We start from the raw sequence: 10,003 nt of genomic DNA, 5'->3' as shown, positions 1-10,003 counted from the left end.
TATTATCATCATTTAATATTTTATCATTTAAAGTTTTTCACTATTTAAAGCCCTAAGGTACCCATCATCTTTGCTACACATTATCATCCCAGCGAGTCAGAGATGGTTCCTGTTTCTGCTCACGGACTCAAGTCACTCAACCCTGCACCTGCCCTTTGCGTTCCCAAGCCTACATCTGAGGATGTTATTTGCTGCATTGTCAGCTTGTTGCTTTGCTGCTCACCAACTGCTCACCTCCTGTGCCTCCTCACCCATTGACACAAGCATCATGTAATGTAGCATCATGGCCCAATACAAAAAAATAAGGCTAGTGACTGAACCCATGGCTTAACAGAAAAAAAGCATATGCCTGCCAAACTCCAACTCACCACACGGTGTTAGCCATCTCACAGCACCAGAAAAGCAGGGACACGCAGATCGACTGTGAATATCAAAACTGGCATCTGCCAGCTCAGAGAGAGCAGAACTCACCAACTAAAGAGGTGGCCAATGTGGGAAGAAAGATCATTGTGGAGCCAGTGGCAGCACTGCAGATATAATCGATGCACTGAGAAGCCAATGGGAAAAGAAGGAGGGCGGGTCCGAACCGAGGCAGAAATGCTCAAGAGAAAGACAACAATCAGATGAAGACTCCAATACAAAATACAAGAAATACAAAACATATCCAGTGAGAAGCAGCATGAGACGTGATTGTTCTGAAGAAGAGTTTAACATCTTATCTAATTTACCCCAAACAGGATCTATAAAACTAACAGAATAATACCCACAAAGTAACATGAGTATATTCCACTCATCAGGTGTCAGGAATGTCAATCACACCCATGACCGCCAGAGGGCGCCATCGCAAGAATTTTGATCAGCACACCTGTCTCTAATTTGCTATTCACCACACCCTACTTAAGGACTTTGTTCACGAGTCACCAATGTGAAGTATTGCCTCTCTGAGTGTCTCTACCAAGCCTTATTCTTGTATGCACGCTGACTGTGATTCTGGGTTTTGATCCTTGCTCTGGCCTTTTGATATCCTCCTGTTTTGCCTAGCCCCCCCCCCCCCCCCCCCCTTTTTTAAGCCCCCCTCTGCTTGCCCTTCTAAAGTCTTTTCTGGTTTTGACTATTTGCTGCCTGGTTTTTTGACTCTCCCTTTTTGCCTCGCCCTCTTGTGCTGCTGCCTGCCTTCCCTACGGGGTTGTCCCTTTTGGGACCACTGTTCATTGTTTTTCTATATTAAATGAAAGTCTTATACACCTGTTTATGGATCCTTCTCCACCCTCAGGTTCACCAACGTTACATCTGGATTTTCTAGTTTACCTGATAAAGTAGCCCAAAAAATTCAAAATTGCACAGCACGAGAAAAGTAAAATTTTTGCTGGATAGTTGTGATTTTGGACCAGATTACAGAGAAATCCTGCTTTGAGAATGAACCTCTACCTCTGAACCTTTTACCACCCCTGAATCTCTCCCAGAGGAAATGTCTTTTTCTTCAAGGAAAACTATTTTCCAAGTTTTCTTCTGTTCTTCAGTTGTTTGTTTGGGATTTTGTAATGCTACTTTCAATGCTGCTGCATCTGTGCAAAAGGGAAATTGCATATTGCATATATTAGCTTAAATTAGATATAAGATTACTTGAAAACATAAAAACCATCTGTAGGTAAGAAGAACATCTGAAGCTAACACTATATCCAACTTAACACCATTAATAAATTAACAAAAGCTAAAGAACCAAACTTCAATCATTTACAAATCTTGGCTTAAATCAGTGGGCATATTTGGGTATCCTTTCAAGCTTACAAAAAAGGGATTGATCACAGAGATGGATCTGGATTTTTTGAGAACTCACCATCAAGATAATTTTGATGGATATTTATTTACAAATGTAAGAGCATGTTCATGCACATTTAAATTTACCATTATTTAATGATGTAGACATTCTCAGAAGAGTTTACAATTTTAGTGAATTGCAAATTCAAAGCCATGTTTTTCTGAGTGAGCCTCTGTACTCAATAATTTAAGGTTACCCAATAATTATGCAGTGAGATCTCTTTATTCTTTCTGTGTTTGACATATGGAAATTAGACATGATGACAGATGGCTCTGTGAAGAGCTCAACAACCTTTTCAGCCATGGCTTCAACAATCAAGAAATGCAAGTGACAGTGCAGTGACATGAAAGACATATTTGACTAAAAATTGAAAGAGAAATAATTTGAGGAATGGAGGCAGTAAATCATACGACACGAGCAGTTTCCAACTCTCTTTTCAAATGTGTACGTTACGAAACCATCTTTGACTAAAAATTGAAAGAGAAATTATTTGTGGTTATTGATGAAAGCCAATGTTGCCATAAATAAAAGGTATGTATTTTTGCAGTGCAATGTTGCAAACTCAATAATCCAGGCAGAACAATTCAAGAAAACCATGTGCACTGGCTCCCAGTTAAATTCCGTACTGATTTTAAAATTTTTCTGCTGACTTATAAAGCACTGCATGGGCTTGCTCCTGATTACCTCCAGGAACTTATTTCCTATTACAAACCCACATGTCCTCTAAGATCACAGGGTGCTGGCCTCTTATTAGTTCCAATAACTAATAAGGTAACACACGGACATAATTGGGGGGGGGGGGGGGGGGGGGGGGGGCATGTCCCCCCCACTTTTTCAAAAGCCGGTTTTGGTCCCTCCCAGTTTTTACGGTTAAAACCAAATATTTAAATAGCGACAAATCCATGTCCCCCCCCACTTTTTAATGGTTAAAAAAACAAATATTTAAATAGCGACAAATCTAGCGCTAGGACCATGCAAAAAACAACCGCTCCGAGCTCCGCTCCGGTTACACTTTACGTTCTCTCCCCCCCAGGGTTTTATGGTAGACTGGGGCGCTGGTGCTGTCATCGTGTCACTGCATGTGGTCACTGAAGTTTGTTGACGGTGTAGTGGATGGATGCCAATGTCTCAGAATGCCCCCAAGCCTATGTTGCCTTCTGGTTCTGCCTGTTTAGCTAGGCTGTAATAATTAAATTTAATGCCGGAGTTGCTGCCACACTCCAGAAATTTTTTAATTGAATCTGTCCCGCATCTGTAAATAAGCATATGATCTCATACATATGATCTCATACAGAGCTAATTTTTCCATATGGCTGCCCGCCTACCCAAGAAATACTACCCGAGAAAAGAGACAAAGAGAGACAAGCCTTCCCAAGATCCATTCTGGGCCAGCCACATCCTGCCTAACCAGCTATGATGAAGAATCAACCCACTGCCCTGACTAACCTATGTATGAAGGAAAATACCCACTGCCCTGGACCCTCTCACTGCCCCGAATTCTCCCCTGCTATGACTACTATTACCAATCATCATAACCAGGGCCGGAGTGGGACACTTTTTCAGCCCGGGAGTTTCATGCCCAAATCCGGCCCAAAATTATTTTTCCCTCCCAATCGGCCCAAACTAGAGATTGACATGAGCCGGCCCATCGGGAATCCTCCCGAATCTCCCGATTAGCCACTCCGGCTCTGATCATAACGTTTAGGACTGAATAGGAATTACATAGAGAACTCATGTAAATAAATACACACCAAGATGATATTTATTTATCCTTCCCATATTTTCTTTGGTTTTTTATCTCTTTAATTGTTTTTATAGCGACCGGCGTCGGCCAGAGGAGGATGGGTTCTCCCCCTGAGTCTTGGTTCCTCTCAAGGTTTCTCCCTCATGCTCTTAGGGAGTTTTTCCTTGCCACTGTTGCCCTTGGCTTGCTCACTGGGGGCTTGGACTCTTGTAAAGCTGCTTTGTGACAAGCGCTATATAAATACATTTTGATATGGTTTGATTACTGTGCCTAGTTATTGTCAAGTTAAAACTGCACACTTGTTGGAGGAATGGTAGTACAAAATCAATTTCATATTTGTATGTACATATGTGTTGTGATGTATCAAATTTCCTAGATCCTGGAATTGGAAAGTTCAGTAAGCTTGTGACCACATGCAGTATTATACCGAGCCCGGGAGGGGACATGGGTAAAAAATAAAAATTAAACGAGGGAACGTTTTACCATTCGAGCGCACGTTTTCTGTAATTCGTGCTCACGATTTATTAATTCGTGCGCACGATTAACAATTCGTGCGCACGTTTTGTTTTAATCGTGCGCACGTTTTGTTTTAATCGTGCGCACGTTTTAATTATACTCGTGCTCACGATTTAGTAATTTGTGCGCACGATTAACAATTCATGCGCACGTTTTGTTTTAATCGTGCGCACGTTTTCATTCATTCATTTGCAAACCCTACTGGCCTAAGTGCATACATTGCAGATACAAGGAGAGAGGCAGTAACAGTTCCCTGAAACTGTATATACTTTGATTGTTTAGATTTATGCCACAATGAACAGAGATACGTTTATTAGGTCTTATTTGCTTATGCGTCATGAGGACATTGTAGCTTCCCTTGCACAGCGGTAAACGGCATCTGAAGCGAATTCTAAGTCTTTTAATGAACATTTATGACAAATTTTAATGTTGCTGAATGAATGAAAACTAAAACGTTTAATTAAAACGTGCGCACAATTAAAACAAAACGTGCGCACGAATTGTTAATCGTGCGCACGAACGAATAAATCGTGAGCACAAATTACAGAAAACGTGTGCTCGAATGGTAAAACGTTCCCTCATTTAATTTTTATTTTTTACCCATGTCCCCTCCCGGGCTCCGTAGTATTACTTCCTTGGAATATCATGGTTTTTTTGAGATTTTTTGTTTTAGTTCCTGTTCAACAGAAACTGGGGACTTGGGTTGGGTTGGCAGCCATTCCATCTTGACACAATCAAAAAGGGAGTGGGCTTACCTAGAGAAAAGCATCACTTCGACCACAGCTCCTGTCGTTTACCATCCTCATCTCTGTGCCTGGCATACATGGGAACAACTGTGAACAAAGTCAAAGTCAAATTTATTTATATAGTGCTTTTCACAACACAAAGCAGCTTTACAATCGTATGGGACCAGATCCCTAATGAACAAGCTAAAGGCGACAGTGGCAAGGAAAAACTCCCTATGGTCAAGTTAGACACTTGGCAGAGGTTTATCCAGTTTGACATAATTTTTGTTCCTTCAGCAGGAAGAGTTTGCATCTGGATTTCATTAGTGGAACATAATTAGATGGAAGTGAACTGTTTGGCTAACTCAAGCAAAGCTCACTTCGTGTAATAGGACCCAGATGTTCTGTTGAGAAGGCATTGCCTGATCAAGACGTCGTCGAGGACTAACAGTTACAAAAACCATTAACCTCAATTTATCTTAAAAATCTTAATAATCCCAAAGCTAGATATATTCATATTTACAAGAGTTAGGGCATAATTTGTCATTTCACTAGCATTACTGACAAGGTGAGGTGAATCCGTTTGTCCACAGCTGCTAGCGTCCCTGGGTTGGCAAAGTTATTAGAAGGGGGAGCGTTGTACACACTGGGAACTAGGACAAGTCTGCAGCTATCTTACAGATGCATGTGGGGGGGGGGGGGGGGGGTGAATCTGCAGGCCTTGGGGACTGAGTGTATCCCATGCGTGTTGACAGCCAGTCCAGTGCTGGGGACTATCCCCACGGTGGGGAGACCAGGACCCCCAGGAGGCTGCTGGCCAGGAAGGTCACGGTGCAGGGACGCCTGTCCTTCAGTGCTAGACTGCCCACTGAAAGAAGCTTGACCCCGGTCAAACACAACCAGAAGCTCGGTGACCCTCTGGATAGGTCCTGCAAAGGGGGACACAATGGAGAGTGAATTCTCATTTCAAGGATGAGAATGGGAGTGTGAGAATGGGACTGCATGGGTGGAGCTGATGGAGGGCTGGGGACAGCATTACCTGGGGCATCCACCTAAGGCCCAGGATGCTGGGGAGGGGTTGTGGAGAAGAACAGATGCAGAAGGGACTGGGATGGAGAGCATGATGACGTGATGGATGCACAGGAGGAACGTATGACATGTGGTGACATGATAGGACCCTGATGACCCACACATACACACACACACACACACACACACACACACACACACACACACACACACACACACACACACACACACACAAATACACACCAACCATGACAATTAGGCAGCCAAGGTTTAAAATAAACTAAAACAGAATGAACATAAAAGAATTTGACCTACAGACCACTTCTAAACCAAATAAAGTTTGTCAACTCTTTAAATCACAGAAAACAAAAGTATCTAAAATGTTTCAGATATCATCACCATCATAATTATAATCATAATCCATCACCATTTTAATTTTTATTTTGTGGTTGTACAGGGTGTTGGTGGGGTCTATTAAAAGTTGATACATCAATATTGGAAAAATTAAGGCCCTTAAAAAGTATTAAAAAGCCTTGATTGCGATTTTGGGGTATTGAATTTTCATTGATATTTTAGTTTTGCCGAAACAACAAAAAGCATGCATGAATTTTCCTCCCCACAAGTATTAAAAATAACATGACGCCGTCGCCTATAAAGCATCTTTCACGGCCTCCAACACGGGGAACTCCAGTTCCCAGCATGCTCCACCACAAAGGCGGAGATCCGCCTCCCCGGAGTATTAGACACCTGCCACCTATTAGCTAGTCCTATATAAGACCTATCATGCGAATGCATCATTGCGAAGTATTGCCGACATTCTCTTGAAAGCGTACCAAACCTTATATGTATCTGATTCTCTGATTTGACCTGTTTAGTGTTTCACATTTTTCTCCCTCTTGGATTTGCCCTCTGGTACCTCTGCTCAGTTGGATTGCTCTTGTGTACGAACCTGGTCTGCCCTCGACCTCTCTTTGGATTTCCTATTCACATTAAACCTTTTATTTATTTGAAGTCTGTGTTGCAAGCGTCTGTGTTGCGTCATGTTTCCAGTGTCACAGCTTCTAGAGACAATTAAAATTGCAATTGATGATATAGGATCATTAATGGCCCAACTGATCAAGCATCTTCTCAACATCTTGAGAAGAAGATATACCGCTTCGTACCCAGAGTGAGTGAGTGAGTGAGTGAGTGAGTGAGTGAATGAGTGAGTTAGTGCTTAGAATGCAGGGAACTCGAACACAGACGCTGGTGTTGACCCTTCAAAGGTGGGTACCACACATACCACATACCACACACACACACACACACACACACACAGATCTCTCTGTGCTCCACTCTCACACACACACACGCGCACACACACGCACACACACACAGATCTCTCTGTGCTCCACTCTCACACACACGCGCACACACACACACACACACACAGATCTCTCTGTGCTCCACTCTCACACACACACACACACACACACAGATCTCTCTGTGCTGGGCCTTACTTGAGCTCATGTTGCTCGCTTCAGTACTCCTTAGGTTTTCTTCAGCTCGCCTTGGTTTGTTTATATAAAGTTACTTGTTGAACTGGTTTTGTAACGTACACATTTGAAAAGAGAGAGTTGGAAACTGCTCGTGTCGCATGATTCACTGCCTCCAATACCTCCACTTAAAAAAAAAACTGTCTGCTTTTGCTTATTTTCAAATCAAAAGCACATTTTTTACAAGGTTCAAAACCTTAAATATTGTATAAAATGCAAAGTTCTGCAAAAACAAAGGCAGCTGAAAAGCTATTACTGTAATACACATTTTTTGCACATATAGATCAATGAAATAAATTGAAGTACAGTAATATACCGGGTCAGAGAGGAGCAAATATAACAATTTGTCCTGCAATCTCAAGTGCTGGTTTGGTCTTTCACAAATGCCAGATTGGTCCCTATAACAGTGACCTCCTTCTTTCGTTCTTGAAACGAAACCAACAACTGGTTCCAGAAGCAGAAAGGGAACAGGTGGGAGGAAACACGAGGACATTTGTGATGGGACAATGTAGCATTCTGTCATTCTCATGTCATCACAAACTGGTTTATAGACCACCCAAGAGTGATGTCCCTTTTCCTCCCGCCCATCTCGCCTTTCCTCAACACCACTAAGGAACTTTTTTCAGTCTGGAGTTACGGCCCCATGACCAAATGTCCCTCCTGGATGCAATGGATCCCGGCTGCAGAGACATTTCAGCTGAAGACTGCCAGGGGTGAATAAGACATACCAAGCTTTTCTTTCCCAGGTGCATGGCAAGGGCCAACATCAGATGTGATGTGGATGAAAACATGTGGTCAACTGCCGAAGACCACTTACATTACACATAACAAGACTTTCAGTTTTGTATCCTGTTTTTTCCCCTTGTGTGGCTTTTTTGTATATGTGTATTTTTACACATATGGGACCATGGCTAATTATGTTTACAATTATGGTAATAATTTTTGGGTTAGGCCACCATTTACAGTAAAGTCCCTAATACAGTAAAATATACCATTTACTGCAAAACTGTTACTGACTCATTTTTTCTCTAATCTACATTCCATATAGTACCTAACAGTAAATATCACTCATTGTGTACACAGTATGTTGCCAAAAATGCACGCATAAAAAAAAAGTCCAAATGAAGCAGATTACAGTAAAAATGAACTGACCAAGGAAACAACAGATGTTACTGTAAAATATCTGTTGTTTGCTGGGAGAGAGTAAAATATTACATGTAATACTGTTTCTGTATTGCCATCAAATCATCTTTTTTTTTATAGTGTTTGTGCAGTGATTGACTATGTTCATCTCAAATAGAGAATCTGTGCTAGTGTTTGAAGGAATGATTGGATACTGAACCAGGTTTGCTGTGTTTTAACAAAGTTAGTCTATAAAGAGAAAACTTTGTTTGCGTTGTGAAATGCAGAGTTGGTATTTAGTCAAGAAAATGCGCTTTTGAACAGGATATTAACTATTTGGCTATTTGTATGAGATAAATGTGTTGCTGTGTTTAGAGTTTTGAAAATGTATCTCAAATATTGGGAAACGCATGTTAGCAGTCGTAAAAAATTAAAGTAAAAGTAGAAATGTACAGTGTCAGGAATTAAGAGCTTAATTAAACAAAACAAAAATAAAACCATTTATAATAACAGTAGAAATAATTTAAAGTGTCAAGAATTATTCGTCAAAGGCCTTTTTAATAAGGCTTAAGTTTGGCTTTAAACAGAACCAGTTTAAAGCCAACCATTTTGGCTGATGATATAAAGACTGTTGGAAAACTTTGCTCTGAACTTCTGATCAATCCATATCAATATCCAGGCCCGTAGCCAGCATTGTGATGGGGGGGATCTTTTTCCCCCAAAAGTGGACTTCATTTGGCTCTCTACTCCAATGCCCCCTAAATACACGAGCACACTTCAAACCTTTTATTGTAAACTAGGGGTGGGCATAGATAAATTTTTTAAATCTAGATTAACCTCACTGAAATCTTGAAATTAATCTAGATTAATCTATATTAAAATGGCTTATATGCGTGCTACTCAAGTAATGACTAAAAGTCAGTTTTTGAGATAGGATTTCTTAATACAGAGGGTGCATTAGACCAGGGGCTCATCTCCTGTTTTCAAAATGCATCAATGACTGCTTGAGGAAGCTGTTCTACTTTGATACTTGAAGAAAAAAAACATGCTCAATAAAATGTAGGCTACTCGTGTTCAACGGTTTATTCAGTTAAACATGAATTTGTAAGCTTACATACTGTACATTAAAAGGGGTTGATAACATGTTTATTCAGCTAAACATGATATTTGAAATGTAAGCCAACATTTAGTACATTTAACCTCACGGACGTAATTTGGGGGGGACTTTTTCAAAAGCCGGTTTTGGTCCTCTGCAGTTTTAACGGTTAATAAAAAGAAATATTTAAATAGCGACGAATCTAGCGCTAGGACCATGCAGAAAAAGACCGCTCCGAGCTCCGCTCCGGTAACACTTTACGTTCCTAAAAATTAATTTTCCATGAAGCAAACCTGGCGACTTCGTGGCTGCGTCCATGTAAACACACGTACGATTTGTAATTCACAGGTTTGAAAACTCGTTCTCGCCCCTACTGTGCAATTTGGTTAGGAATACAGCCGAGCTAAACTATCAAGT

Source organism: Brachyhypopomus gauderio, unplaced genomic scaffold (genome assembly GCF_052324685.1).
Source record: "Brachyhypopomus gauderio isolate BG-103 unplaced genomic scaffold, BGAUD_0.2 sc51, whole genome shotgun sequence".
NCBI classification, from domain to species: Eukaryota; Metazoa; Chordata; class Actinopteri; order Gymnotiformes; family Hypopomidae; genus Brachyhypopomus; species Brachyhypopomus gauderio.
This window is presented reverse-complemented; position numbering follows the sequence as displayed.